General features: G+C 43.9%; 2 protein-coding genes across 3 annotated transcripts in view; one reads left to right on the forward strand and one right to left on the reverse strand.

The window, feature by feature from the left end:
- ANAPC10 (anaphase promoting complex subunit 10) overlaps window positions 1–9,077 on the reverse strand; it is a 170,358-nt gene extending 161,281 nt beyond the window's left edge. The window contains exon 1 of one of the 2 annotated variants that reach the window (XM_029600603.1): window positions 8,874–9,073. The gene's annotated coding sequence lies outside the window, so the exon portion shown is untranslated. Of the gene's footprint in view, window positions 1–8,873 lie in introns of both variants that reach the window. The other variant, XM_029600688.1, reaches the window with a different exon arrangement.
- Window positions 9,078–9,110: 33 nt separating this feature from the next.
- ABCE1 (ATP binding cassette subfamily E member 1) overlaps window positions 9,111–15,305 on the forward strand; it is a 91,795-nt gene continuing 85,600 nt past the window's right edge. Inside the window, exon 1 of the mRNA XM_029600470.1 lies at window positions 9,111–9,267. The gene's annotated coding sequence lies outside the window, so the exon portion shown is untranslated. The remainder of the gene's footprint in view (window positions 9,268–15,305) is intronic.

A 15,305-nucleotide genomic window follows, 5' to 3' on the forward strand; every position in this document is an offset into this window, starting at 1 on the left:
GACCAATCCCCTTTCAGAAGACTGTCTTACAGAATTCTGAAAAGGGACTGGTCCTTTTACTGAAACATAATGGCAGATAAGAAATATAAATGCCATCTAGTTTGCCCAATTTACTTCCTGGTCTCTGGCTTTCCCTTCTGTAGGGATCATCTGTACTTATCCCATGCTTTCTTGAATTCCATTACTGTTTTGCCACCTCCACCAGAAGGCCGTGTCACACGTCTACTACCCTTCTTTGAAGAAATATTTTTTGGATGTTAATACTGAGGCAACCTCCTTGCAGCCTCATACTGGGGCTTCTTCTTCAAGAACTTTCTTTCCACTGTAAAAGGTTGGCTTCTTGTGCATTATGTATATCTTTTGGGTATTTCAATGACTGTCATCTCTCCCCTCCCTCTAAGGAATACATATTTATGTCCTGAACTCACATCTCATAGGACTTTTGGCAATCCTTCTCTAGACCACCTTTACTCTGTCAGTATGCTTTGAAGCTAAGGCCTCCAGAACTGGACAAATATTCCAGGTAAGGGTTCACCAAAGGAAAATAGGTTCTTACCTGCTAATTTGTGTTCCTGTAATACCACAGATCAGTCCAGACTCCCATGTTTTGCCTCCCTTCCAGCAGAGAAAGTTTTGCTGACACTACCACATAACCTGGTGTGCCACCTGCAGTCCCTCAGTACCCAAGTCAAGATACCAACGAACATAACTATAAGCAACATAATCACGTCCCCCTGAATGAGCAGTAGGAAGAGGAACCTTATAATGAAAAAGACTTTCCAACCTTAATGCGAGAAACCAAACTAAACCTGTGCCATTCTTCAGCCTATTTACAATAATAGATCAAGTGGACTCTCCAATTCTCCCCATATCAACTGAGTGGGACTCTGGACTGATCTGTGGAACTACAGGAATGAAAATTAGCAGGTACAAACCAATTTTCCTTTCTCTCTCCATACCCAGATCAGTCCAGACTCCTGGGATGTACCCAAGCTTCCCTAAACAGGGTGGGACTATGAGAGTCCTGCTCGAAGTACACTTTCACCAAAGCCCATGGGCTCTAGAGCCTAGACATCCAAACGATAATGTCTGGTGAACGTGTGCAATGACTTCCAAGTAACCACCCTATAAATCTCTTGTGGCAATACCTGTTGACATTCAGCCCAAGGCGCCACCTGTGATTGAGTAGAGTGAGCCTTTAAACCCTCAGGGATAGGATGACCTTGACAGATGTACATCAAACCTATCACTTCCTTCAACGCACGCTATGGTGGATTTTGAAGCGTTGTGTTTGTTTTTTGCACTACTCCATAGCACAAAAAGATGATCCAATGGCCGGAAGCTATTAGTGACCTTAAGATATCACAACAAAGCCCACTTTACATCCAAGAGTCTCAACTCTCTTGCAAGAGACGCTGCCGCATCCAGGTTTGGGAAAGCTGGAAGTTCCACTGATTGACTCAAGTGGAATGACGACACCACCTTCAGCAGGAAGAAAGGGACCACACGCAATGAGACTCTGAAATCCATAATTCTCAAAAAAGGATCCCTACATGACAAAGCCTGAAGTTCCGAATCCTTCTAGTAGAACAAACTGCCACCAGAAAAAGGTAAGATCTTTCATATTTGCTCTTCTAAGAAGCTCAAACAGAGCCGCACACATCCCCTTAAGGATCAAGTTAAGGGGGAGAAGTCAAGATGGCGGCAAGTCGATAGTTCAGTTCACCTTGCCCGGCGTTTGGCTCATTCTTCTCTTCAGACATGTCCCCTAAGCTCAAGGGGAAGATGCGAGTGTTTCCCTCGGCACCTTCTCTTCCACCCGGGCAGAGAACTATCCCTGAGATGACTGCACCCCTGCTGTTGGAAGTGGCAAACCCCACCGACGAATGTGGGATAAGAGTCCCCGCTTCGCCTGAGGAGATCTCCCTAAGCCCTCCCGCTCTAAGAACGCCACCGGTGTTTTCCCCTGCGCTGCCCTCGGAATCAGCGTTAGCAGGCTCATTTTTGCCTAACACAGGACTTGCAATCGAGGGAGTTTTTTCAGAGAGTACGGCTGGGCATTCATCCTCGATGGCACTAAGTGGAGGTTTCTGATTCTGCTCTTTACAGGAGGTGAGCTCAACGCCCAATTAAACTCTGGAATTTGTTGCCAGGGGATGTGGTTAGTGCAGTTAGTATAGCTGTGTTTAAAAAAAGGATTGGATAAGTTCTTGGAGGACAAGTACATTACCTGCTATTAATTAAGTTGACTTAGAAAATAGTTACTGCTATTACTAGCAATGGTAACATGGAATAGACTTAGTTTTTGGATACTTGCCAGGTTCTTATGACCTAGATTGGCCACTGTTTAAGACAGGATGCTGGGCTTGATGGACTCTTGGTCTGACCCAGTATGGCATATTCTTAAATGAGCAGTCCTCTACAAGCCCAGTAACTTTAGATCGTCCACCTTTGTTACTTATACCTCCAAAGCCACCGGTGGTGACCTTAGACTCTCTGCGGGAAATTTTGGCTCTGTTGAGCCCTGCATTTAAGGGCTGCTCTTCTCAAATTAATCAGTTATCCTTAAAGTTGGACGCCCTGTCCTTGCAATATAATTCTAAACACACTGATCATTCAACTAGGATTCAAAGTTTGGAAGAAAAAGTTGAAGAAGTCCAGAAGGTCCAGTTATCAATAATCCAGGATCACATGGCTATGAATAGGAAAGTTGAATTTGTGGAGAACCATCTTAGACGTTTAAACTTAAGAACATTAATCTTTCCAAAGATAATGGGAGAACAGCCTCGTGTTACATTACGTAAATATATAACTGAGATATTAAAAATTCCTACTGAGGATATTCTTTCATTTAATAAGGTATACTTTCTACCAAGGTAGGTCAAGATTAAGAGAAGTCCAAACATAACAGGTTGATTTTGAAATTTTTAATGCAGTTCCTGGAATCCTCCTATGGAGATTTTGGAAAAATCAACGCTCCTGGTTTCATTTATTTACGAGAAGGACATTGGTTTAGTAATGCGTAACTATTTTCAAAATATGGGAATTTTATGCGTCAGTTTGTCCAAATTTTTCCAGAATTTAGCAAAAGCCACTCAGGAAAGGAAGAAGGCTTTTTTGTCATTATGACAAGAAGCCCAATTTTTGGGAGCATCCTTTCAACTAAGATATCTGTGATGCATCATTAAGTTAAATTATGATACATTTACATTCTTTGTTCCAGAACAACTTAAATTGTTTCTTGATTCTTGGAAAATGTTGTTACCTATCTCCTCTCCTTTAGAGAGTACTGTAACTTAAGTAATTGAAAGGCAGGTTAGACATGCTATTGTCTTTTTTTCTTTTAAAGATAAAGTTTCCTTTGTTGGGCTCCTTTGTACTCCTCCCCCATTAGAAATGACTTGTGGTCTTTGTGTTATATATTTATTTCCTATATGCTTTAATACTACGAATATTTTTGTTTCTTTTGTTTCTATACAAAGATGTTAAGTTTTGTCATTATTTTGAAATTAATAAAAATTAAATTAAAAAAAAAAAAAAGGATCAAGTTAAGGCTCCAGGAGGATCAACTTCCACACTTGAAGACACAAATGTTTTGCCCCCCCCCAGAGAAAACGCACCATATCAGGATGTGCCACTAAGGCCGCTCCCTGCACCTTGCCTCGAAGACAGCCCAACGCTGCCACATGAACTCTGAGGGAGTTAGAGGCCAAATCCTTCAACAACTCTTGTTGTAAGGAAGTCAAAACGTAAGCACTCCCTGCTCTGCGACCAAGACTCAAAAAAACTCTCCATACCCTCACATACGTTAAAGATGTAGAAATCTTTCTACCTTGCGGCAGAATGGAAATGACATCCTCAGAATACCCTATACATCTTAAACGCTTCCTCTCAAAAGCCAAACCACGAGACAGAAGAGAGCCACCTGATCTAAAAATATGGGACCTTGGTGAAGCAGCTTTGGTAGATGGCCGAGCTGCAATGGCCCGTCCACCACTAGATTGACGAGATCTGAAAACCATGGCCACTGAGGCCACTCCAGCACCACAAGAATCATCTCTCTCGGATGATTCTCTACTCGCCACAATATTTTGTCCAGAAAGGCCATGGCGGAAACCCGTACAGGAGAGTACCCTGCGGCCATGGCAGCACCAAGGCATCAACCCCTTCTGCGACTGAAAATACGCGGTGCCTTGGCATTTTGCTAACAAGTCCATAAGGGGCATGCTCCATCTGCAACAGTAAGGATCTTGTCGGATAATGTGACAACGATGGCTTACATCAGCTGACAGGGTGGTACCAAGAGTCAGGCAGTGGCTCAGGAAGCCTAGGAGTTAATTTGCTGGACAGAGCAGCATCTGGTGTTTATTGGTGGCATCTCACATAGCTGGGATAGTCAATGTGCAAGCGGTTTTTCTCAGTCTGCAACAGCTAGATCCTGGGGAGTGAGAGTTGTTGGAGGAAGCAATGCGTCTTATCCATTGCAGATGGGGTATCTGGTCAATCTAGTGGTGGACGGGCCATTGCAGCTCGGCCATCTACCAAAGCTGCTTCACCAAGATGTATAGGGTATTCCGAGGATGTAATTTCCATTCTTTGACAGATTCACTACCCAACACAGGGATCTCAACAGCAGTGGCTCCAAATGCCACTGCCTGTCTGCAAAGGATCTCTGAATTTGCTCGAATAAGCCAATCGTCCATATATGAGTGAACTAGGATGCCCTCCTTCCTGAGGGCCGCTGCCACCATGACCATTACCTTGGTGAAGATCCTTGGAGCAGTCGCCAACCCGAACAGAAGGGTGCAAAATTGAAAAGGAGTCCTGAGGATCATGAACCTCAGGAACCTCTGATGATCCAGACGGATCGCTATGTGCAAGTACGCCTCGGTCAAATCCAGAGAAGCCAAGAACTCCCCTTTGTGCACCGCTGGAATGACTGAATGCAGAGTCTTTATCTGAAAATGAGGAACTTTGAGAGCCACGTTCACCTTTTTTAGGTCCAAAATTGGGAGAAAGGTCCCCTCCCTTTTTTGGGACCACGAAATAAATGGAATACCTTCCCATCTCCCGCTCCTCTGTGGGAACAGGAACAACAGCTCCCAGCATTTGTAAGCTGTTGGTGGTTTCCCGTACCACCTGCCTTTTTGCCACAGAAGCGCAAGGGGAGGCCATGAACAAATCCTTTAGTGGACGAACAAATTCTAAAGTGTAACCTTATCACACTTAAGACCCACCAGTCTCTCATGATCTTGGCCCATGCCTCGTAAAAAAAACAAAACAAAAAAAAAAAAAACCGACTGACCCCCCTAGAGCAGGCACAGAGGAAAGGACCTGCGTCGCTTCATTGGGCGGACTTGGCACCACCAGCACACTGGCCGGAACAATCTCTGTTCGGCTTTCGACCTCAAAAGGACTGGTTCCAGGACTGCTGTTTTCCAGTGCCTTGCCTCTGGGCATCCTTCCGAAGCCCTATTCTGCCAAAAACGCCTATTCACCCTAAAACAAGAACGCTTAGGAAAAGATCTTGCCCCCTTTTTGCTTATCCTCTGGCAATCTATGCCCTTTATTTTCACCTAGATGTTTCATGAGCTCTTCCAAGTCCTCCCCAAAATACAGTTTCCCTTTAAAAGGCAATGCTCCTAACTGAGACTCGGACCAAACATCCACTGACCAGTTCCATAACCAAAAGGAGTTTTCTGGCTGAGAACGCTGACATAGTTCTGGAGGAAGTTTTGATGAGGTCATATAATGCATCCGCTCCATAGGCCATCACCGCCTCTAGACACTCGGCCTGGCCAGGTATGTTTTGTGCAGCAATAAAACAAAATCTGATGAAAAAGCTGCAGGATCATCAGATTCCCCCAGGAGGTCCTCATCTTCCCTCGACCGAGTCCCTGAGGCCCCCCAGCCATCCACAGGGCTCTGATCAGCCAGGAACAGCTGTGGAGGGAGTTCCCCTCCCCCCCGTGGCTTCCGAAGCTGCAGTGAGAGAAGACAAAATGGGCATCATTCCCACACTAATCGAAAAGGGGCCAGCTGCTGCACCCGATTCACTCACGAGGCTTCCAGGCTCTCGTTGCTTCCCCAACACTGTTGCCGATGTTCCCGAACTGTCCTTCCACCCCCCCCCCCCCCCCCGAGAGAGGCAGCAGGAACAGAAAACAGCATGGGACAGTCATGTGCACGCATCTCCGCCCACAGAGCATTTACTACTGCGTGGCATGTTTGCAGCCTACCCGACCGCATGTGCAGGCAGCCGCCCAGAGGACTTCAGCAGGAAAAGATCGCCACAAAAGCCACTGCAGCCAAACCCCTGCATGGTTGCCACAATCTCCACCCTGGGAAGACTGACAAAAACACCAAAAAGAAAAAGGAAATTTTTTTTCCCCAAAAACTTTAAAGGTTACCTCCCTTACAGATGAAGAAGGGCAGCAGACTCCGCAAGTCCTCCTAAGGAAAAGGAAACTGGCTCCATCAGCTTTCTATCCCCAGCAGTGAAAGGACCGAGCTATATAAGGGTCCCCAACCCCCTGCTCGTCCACCTCAGTACTGGGAGGGATGGCCCTACCAGGACCTGCCAACCTCCCAGGAGGAAATCTTCCAACAGACTTCTTTAAGAGAAAAAAAAACAAACCAGATTTAGAATTAAACTAATTTCCAGCCTGCAGGTTTTGCACATCTACCATCTGCTGGAGACCGAGAAATACTGAGGATCTGCAGGTGGCACACCAAGTTAGGTGGCAGTGTCAGCAAAACTTTCTCTGTCTCCATCTGCTGGAAGGGAGGCAAAACCCAGGAGTCTGGACTGATCTGGGTATGTACAGGGAATGACTTGTATGGAGATGTTATTTTTTTCCTGCTGGCTCCACCTCTTGCTACACACTCTAGCATTCCTCTGGCCTCTACCTTATCATACTGTTTTGCTGCCTTGTGATCAGATATAATCACCATGAAGTATCTCTCCATTTGAGTGACCCAACGTCCTCTCTGTCGTACTCCTCCCTTGGATTTCTGCACTTCAAATGCATGATCCTGCACTTTTTTGCTTTGAAATTTAGCTGCCAAGCAGTCAAATGCTCCATGAATTTTCTTAGATCACACCTTATAGTATCTGCTCCCTTAGGGGCAGCCACTCTGTTGCAGATCTTAGTATCAGCTGCAAATAGACAAAATTTTCCTAACACCTTGCATTATTTATATCTTTGAGATATTTAAATATCTCTCTCATATCCCCTCTTCCTCTCCTCTAAGATTTGGTTAATACATTTATTCTCACAAAGTCTGCATTGAAAAGCTAGATCAGATGAAACTTAAAGACCTAAAGTAGAAGGCGGGAAAAAATTACATGACAGAGACATTCAAATACCTCAAAAAGGTATAAATAATGCATAAACTGTAAATACGTTTCAGTGGAAAGGAATTTCTGGAACAAGGGGTCAAAGGAGGTAGACACAGAAGTGACATTGGAAAATGTTTCTTCATAGAAAAAGGGTAATAGATGCATGGCTGAGCCTCCCAACAGTGGTAGTGGAAAGAAAAACAGTAACAGAATTCAAAAATAAACACAAAGGATCCATAGTTGTGAAAAAGGGGAAAGAAGAGATCAATTGTGGTCTACACTGCAAAAGGAATTCATTTGGGTAGACCAGATGGGCCAAATGTGCATTTTCTGTATCATATTCTATGTTAACACCAAATCAGCATTCAAAGTCCTTAATATTGTACCTTAAACATTCACCAAAATTCACAAAAAATGCAGTAATGTGAAAGACCCTCATAACATGTGTGTAGGAAGCTGGAATTTTTTTACTTCCTTACAATCACCAACAGATCATATATAATCACTGGTCCAAGATTGTGATTGGAGTTCATTTTTTTTTAACTCTTTTATGCACTTGGTGTTTCTTTCTGGCTTTCATTTCAGCCAGAAGCATGAAGCACAGTGTAAGCACCTGACACAGAGCCTACTCAAAATGAGTCTTTTCCTCTGGAGGTGCCATCTTTAAAGCTGAAATTGAGTTAGGTTTAAGGGAAGTAATTTCCCTTCTCTAAGCAAAATTCCTTTAAATGCATAAAAAAGTTTAATAAATTAAACTCAATCTTAGACCAATGATTATGGTTAATAGTTGTATGGAAGTAAAACTTAACTTCCCCTACACACAGGTGTTATGAGGGTCCTCCACATTTCTGCATTTTTGTGAATTTTGGTTAATGTTTAAGCAGCAATATTAAAGACTTTGAATGCTGGTCTGGAGTTATTGATATTGAGTGCATTCAAGTATTGGACACTGTTCACTGGGTGATCATATTCTGTGTTTCCAGGAAATACATTATATTTAGGTGTTTATAGATTGCTAAATAGTTGAAGCGTTTGAAAAGTGGAACATAAATCAGATTATATTCAGAAACTAAGTATTTCGTTTTCCCTAAAGGGCTCACAATCTAAATTTGTATTTGAAGCAGTGGAGGACGAAATGATCTGCCCCCAAAACACAAGGAGTGGTAGTGGGACATTTAACCAATACCATAACTGAGCATTAAGAAGTACATTTTGTGTTTTCAAAGCTGTATTTTAAAAACCAAACAAGGGACTTGACGGTTCAGGGATCTGCCAGAAGTATCGAGCTGTTGATGATCGGGGACCACTTCCCAGTCGACATATTTCCATATCATCATAAAAATCCACCTTCACTATCTGGCAGTGTCCGTCTCCAATAGAAAGGAGAAATATTAGGAAGACAAGGGAACAGAGTTACCCGCTCACACCTCAGGATATATTCCCTCCAGAGCAGGGTTGAGACTCGCTGCCTAGGCAGAGTACACGGATGGGGGAGAAGGGGGGAACTGATGCTATCCCAGCTGCGCCTTACCTGGTTTGTGGATCGAGCCGATTTGCACTTAGCGCGCTGTCAGACCTGTACCTTCCACAAACCCTTCACCCTGCAGAGCAAATACCTCGCATGGAAACCACGGACAACTTCGCTCTTCCCATCCACTGAACAAACCCTTGAAGCTGCCGCCCCGCTTCATTTCACCTCCCTTCAAAAGCACCGCAGCGGGGTGACGTCACGCCCGCGTCCCGTTTGTTAGACGTCAGCGCCGTCACCTCCTTCCCGGCCGCGGCGCGCATGCCCGTTCTCTATGGCGTGCGCGGGGGAAGGGGTGGCCATCTTGGCCGGTTCGGGCTGAGCAACACGTTGCCCTCGGGAGGATTCGGAGAGCCCGCCGAGGGAGAGAGTGCTCTTCCCGGGCCCGCCTGGCTGGGTGAGTGTGTCACTGGCGTTCCGCGTGCCGCTGAGCGAGCGGGGCGCAGTCGCCCGGAAAAAGCAGCGCGCGCACCCCCCCCCCTCTCCTCACCGGGGCCCCGGATGGTTACGGGGCTTGTCGCGCTCCGCGAGTTGCCCTCGCTGCCGCTATCTTCTCCACGCGGCCCTGGGCCTGTGAGCTCCAGCCTCGCCCAGAGCGAAGGGTGTACACGGCCTGCTCGCCCCACCCGCTCCCCGTCACGTTCTCAGGCCCGATCTTCCTCCTCCTCCTCCTCCCTTCTACCACTTTGTCACCCCTTGTCAGATCCCTTCTGGCCAGGCCCTCCCTTCCCCCATCCTTCTAACTTCTTTTCACTGCCTCCCCCCACATACGCACCCACCTTCTCTGCCCCCCCCCCCTTAAGATTCGCACACCTGCCGTCTGCGCCTTGCACTTTTTGCATTGATAAGCTAAAGGCTTCTTAAAATCCTCGTTGACAAAAGAACTGGAGCTTGTCAGTGCCACGTAAGCTCTGGAAACCGGGCAGTGGTTTTCTCTTCATTGTAGTTATAAAAAAAAACCCAAACCTCCAGCGCTGGCATCTCACTACTTTATTTCATAGTGGTCTCAGTGTAGCCGCATTTAGTTTTTTCATGAAATACTTAAATGTCAGCTGACGACGTCATCTGTGTGATCAGCAAATAAATCAGGTGGTGGCCACATTTGAGAAATAAAGAGTTATTAGCCAAGTATACGTGAGAAAGCTGGCGCTTATGCTTAGGGATGAGATGCAAGAAATAGATAAACTGTTGGAGATCTAACGAGTACTTGTGACCCAGATGGCCTGTGTCGGAGACAATGCTGGGGTCGATGGAGCTTGGTTTGACTCAGCTTGGCACGTCTTATGTTTTGAATTGACAGGGTTTGATACATGTCAGATGAAATATTACTGTAATGTGTTTTTTTTTTCCTGAAGATTAAGCCAATGATTCTGTGCTGCTCGGTTGTTTTTTTTTTTTAACCTTTTGAGATTTGTTTGTTCCTGCTCTTTCCTTGTCCAGAATCCATGACTCACTAAGCAGTTCCTTGGTCTTGGCCATTTTACATATAAAACGTTTTTGGACTTTTCTTTTAGGAACTTGTCCAGTCCTCTTTTGAAACACCCCCCCCCCCCCCCTTGTTGCCTTGATCACAACCTCTGGCAACAGATTCTATAGTTTATTGCTTACTGAGTGAAAAAATACATCCTTCGATTTGTTTTAAAGCTGCAGATCTCTAGTTGTTTGAAAGGATAAATAACCTGTCCTACCCCACCCTTGAGTCCATTAATTTCAATTATATCCCTCCTCAGTCGTCGCTTTTCCAAGCTAAAGAGCCCTAATCTGTTTAGCCTTTCTCCATAAGAAAGCTTTCTCATCCCCTTTATCATTTTTGTCACCCTTCTTTGTATCTTTTCTATGTTGGTCTTTGTACAGGGTACTCAAGATGCACTTGCACTATGGATCTATAAAGGCATTATGAAATTCACAGTTTTGTTCTCTGTTCCCTTCCAAATAATTCCTAACATTCTATTTGCTTTTTTGATTGCCACTGCACAATAAGCCAAAGATTTCAAGGTATTGTTCTCAAGAATTCTGAAGTTCTTTTCCATGGGGATTCCTAACACAGACCCCTAGCATCATGAACCTATAGTTGGGATTATTTTTCCCTACACGCATTACTTTGCACTTGTTCACATTAAATTGCATCTGCCATGTAGAAGCCCGGTTTCCTAATTTTCAAGGTCCTGCATTTCTTCATGATCCGCTGCTGTGTTAATAACTCAAAAAAGTTTGTTATTGCAAATCTGGTCACCTCAACTCATTGTTCTCCTAATCATTTATGAATCTGCTAAATAGCACAGATCCCAATGCAGACCTCTGGGGCACTTCACTAACAACCTTTCTTCATTTGAAAAACTGACCATTTGGTCGCTTATCTAGTAAGCGATCCACAATAGGACGCGGCCTCTGATCCCATGATCTCCTAATTTCCTGAGGAGTCTCTTATGAGGCATCTTTGTTAGATGCCATCTGAAAATCTAAATATACTATTATCAGGCAGCTCACCTTTATCTGCTTGTACACCCTCAAAAACCAGTAAATCTTTAAAGCAGTTAGAATGTAGAAAAATTTAACATGAGCAAATGCAGAGTAATGTATATTGGGGAAAAAAATTCAAACTATAGAAATACAGTGCTGGGTTGCATGTTAGGAATCACCACCCAGTGAAAAGGATCTTGGAATCACTGTGGACAGTATGATAAAATCCTCAGCTCAGTATGCAGCAGCAGCAGGAAAGGAAAGAAAAATAAATGAATATCATAAAGCTTCTGGGTCACTCCATGGATAAATTACATTTTCGGGCTGATTCTGTAACGTGCGCTCGGCCGTGTGCACTGTTCAACACGCATTTCGAGGGGCGTCTATTACCCCTTATACTGTAAGGGGTTTAGTGCCTCGAAAACATGCGGCCAAACCCCCTGAAAACTAATAGCGCTCATTACATGCAAATGCACATTGATGAGCCTATTGATCATTCACCTAGCATTCTGTAAGTAAAATGTGCGGCCTGGAAAATACTGCTTTTCTATACATCCTTCGACTTAATATCCTAGCGATATTAAGTCGGAGGAACCAAAAATATGTAAAAAAAAATTTTTTTAAATGTGCCAGTCTGGTTAGGAGAACGGATGCTCAATTTTACCAGCGTCCGTTTTCCTAACCAATCGCTGTCAGCATGTTCGGAAAACAGGCGCTCATAAAATTGAGCATCGGTTTCCTGAACCCGCTGACAGAGCCACCTCTTCTGGGCCAAGGAAGCACTAAGGGCATGTAATCGTCCCTAGCGCCGCCTCCTAGTGGACCCCTCATTTAAATATAGGATTGCGCGTCCAGGAGAGGTGGCTGGGCGCGTGTTGGGAGAGTGGGCGCTCAACACGGACCACTCGTTTTCCCACGATGTTTACTGAATCAGCCTGCTTGAGTGTTGTTTGCAGTTCTAGTTGCTCCATCTCCAAAGATAAAGCAGAACAAGAAACTGTACAAAGAAAGGCGACTAAAATGATAAAGGATATGGAATGGTTCTATCATAAAGAGAAGCTAAATATGTAAGAACTTTTCAGCTTATTGAAGAGATGTTGGAGAGCATATGATGAGTGGGTTGCAACAGGTAAATAGGGGACAGTTTTTTACCCTTTTGGATTGTACTAAGACTAGATGACAGTTCATAAAACAGATTTAAAACATCAAAGTATTTTTACATTCAGCACATATTCAAACTGTGGAATTTGTTGCCAGAAGAAGTTGTCAAGTCATCTAGCATAACTAGGTTTAAAACATGTTTGGATAAGTTCTTGGAGGAAAAGGCCATGAACCAACATTTGCTTATCTTTGAGAGTCAGCAATAAGGAATGGATCTACATTTTGCTTTCTGCTAGGTATTAGGTCACTGTCAGAAATAGGATGCTGAACACAATGGACTATGGGTCAGACTCAGCATGGCATATCTTATGATGTTATAGGTTATGTTACTGTTATCACTGTTAATCTTCAAGAGGTTCCACATTTCAAAGAAAATATATATTTTGAAAACCCTGAACCATTAGGTAATGACAGAAAAGTATATTTTCACTATAGCCTATGGCATGAATACGTGTATTAATATGAGCACCACATCAACAATTGAAGTTTTAGATTTTCTAATTTTTTAGTTTTCAAAACAAAAACCCATTATCCATATACCAGGCATGAGTATGCTAGACTTCATACCATCCCACGGTTGGTCTATCATACTCATACCTGGTATATGGATAATAGGTTTTTGTTTTGAAAACTAAAAAATTAGAAAATCTAAAAATTCAGTTGTTGACGTGGTGCTCATATTAATTCAATATCTTTATCGTCAACCCAGAGAAAAAGGAGTATTCACAGTACGAATACATGTATGTCATTTAGATGCCCAGTCTTAAGGTGGTTCTCCAATTTTTTATAGTTTTTTTTGTTTTAAAAGGTTTGAATAATGTTGCATCACCTCACTCATTGCTCTGTTTTCCAGATCATTTATAAATATGTTAAAAAGCACTGATCCTAGTACAGATCCACTATTTACATTGGGAAAACTGGCTATTACCACCGTTCTCCATATCTGTCCCAAGTATGTACAAAATCTGCTCACAGTGTGAGATTTAAAATTTTTAGATAAAACATTGGCGTCCATCCCTTCTGCTGCCTTGCCATTTCAGACCTTATCTTCCTCTTTGATTCTTACAAGACTAATATAGAATCCAATTCGGAAGCACTCTTCCTTGTCATGTTACCAAAAATTACCACCAAAGTTAGTGAGACTGTTCTCCAAAACATCTTGCCTCCCCACTTACTAACCAGGGATGAAATGCATTCACCATGTACACTCACCTTCCCAATAATTTGCTTTTGGGGAAAGGAGGGAAGCATGGTGAGTGTGTTTCTTCTCTGCAGAGTGTGCAGTCCTCTCCTGCACACCCTATTCACCAAGGAGTTAGTCTCTTCCTCCCCCCGCTCCCCTCCAGTTCAATCCTCTTTCTCTCCCCAGTTTCCACCACCCCTTCCACTCTCTCCTTATCGTGTGTCATCCCAGGACAATTCTTTCTGCTCCTCTCCTTTGTGGGGAGGGGGCCCTTCAGCCGTAGGGAGGGGTTGGCAGGTATTGCGGCTTGGTTCCCTGGCACGTCTCTTTAGAGATAGAGGTGTCACCTGGGGACCGGTGCTGCAGCTTCCTCTTGGTGGAGATTGGCCTTTTGCTTCTTTCAGCAGTGGCAGGGGGGGGGGTGTTCCCCATGGTCCTGCTTTGTCATTTTGTTGTAGTGGCGGGAAGTGTGTGTGTGTGTGTGGGGGGGGGGGGGGTGTTCCTTCAGCCTCACTATGTTGCTTCCTGTCAGCATTGGCAGCAGAGGTTTATGTTGGATCTCGGCAGCAGCAATAACTAACCTAAGATGAGCAGGCATTCCCTGTTCGTTGATGTTTGGGTTATAGCCATGGTCACTCCATGCAGGTGACCTCGGCCTTTTTGGATGCTTGATGCAACTGTACCTTTTCTAGTAGGGTTTTAACAGCTGCTTTGTAGTGGTTAGGCCAGTGCTTTCTGGATGCCTGATGCAGTCATACTGTTGCTGTTTAAGGTTTCGGAAGATAAATTGGCATTTGTGATATCTTGCATGTTCTTACAGCAAGCAGCCTGAATAAATTCGTAGTTGGATGACAGTTTGAAATATATAGTAATTGACTCCCAGCACCCAGGAAATCATGTTCCTGGGTGCTGGGAGCTTTTCACTGATGACTCATTTTCCATCCACCCTTCCATTCAGTTGAATAGAGAATGAGCTAAGATCACAGATTTTGCCTGCTTCTGGGTGTGAAGTAAATGCACACTCTGGTTTTTTATAAGCCTATTTGTAGATGAACTTTTTTTTTTCTAATGAGCTTATTACCTTTGGAATAAAATATAGGCATGCTATTATTTTTAGCTAGCTAACGCCTATTGAAAATTATTTTCTGTTTCTCCAGTCTGATTGGAATAGTCTCCCTTTCCTCATACTTTCTCCAGCCTGACTCCCACACTCTTCCCCTGTCCCCATGTGTACTTGTCTGTCTGTGGGTGTCCTCTGTCTTGCAGCTTAGAAGGCCTGCTGCCTCCAGCCACATGGTTTAAAGTCTGCTGTCTGCCTTCCGGCCATGTGTCTTTGCAGAGTATGCCTTTGATTACAAAGTGCACCCCCTACCATGTACATTGGTGATATAGCATGGGTCCTGACATGGACACTGCCAGTGACAAGCATATTATAATATACAGATTTAAGTGTCTGATGTTGTTGTTTTATATCTGGAGATAGTTTGCTATCAAACAGAAAATAGACAGTCTTTTAAGACCAGTTTTCTTATTAAATCACAGGTCTTGGGAAGCAAAGATCTTCCTACTTTAACCATCATCATCACACAGTCATTCATCAGTTATTTAAAAATGTACTGTATATTAGGAGG

The sequence above is a fragment of the Rhinatrema bivittatum genome, chromosome 1 (assembly GCF_901001135.1).
Source record: "Rhinatrema bivittatum chromosome 1, aRhiBiv1.1, whole genome shotgun sequence".
In the NCBI taxonomy this organism is placed as follows: domain Eukaryota; kingdom Metazoa; phylum Chordata; class Amphibia; order Gymnophiona; family Rhinatrematidae; genus Rhinatrema; species Rhinatrema bivittatum.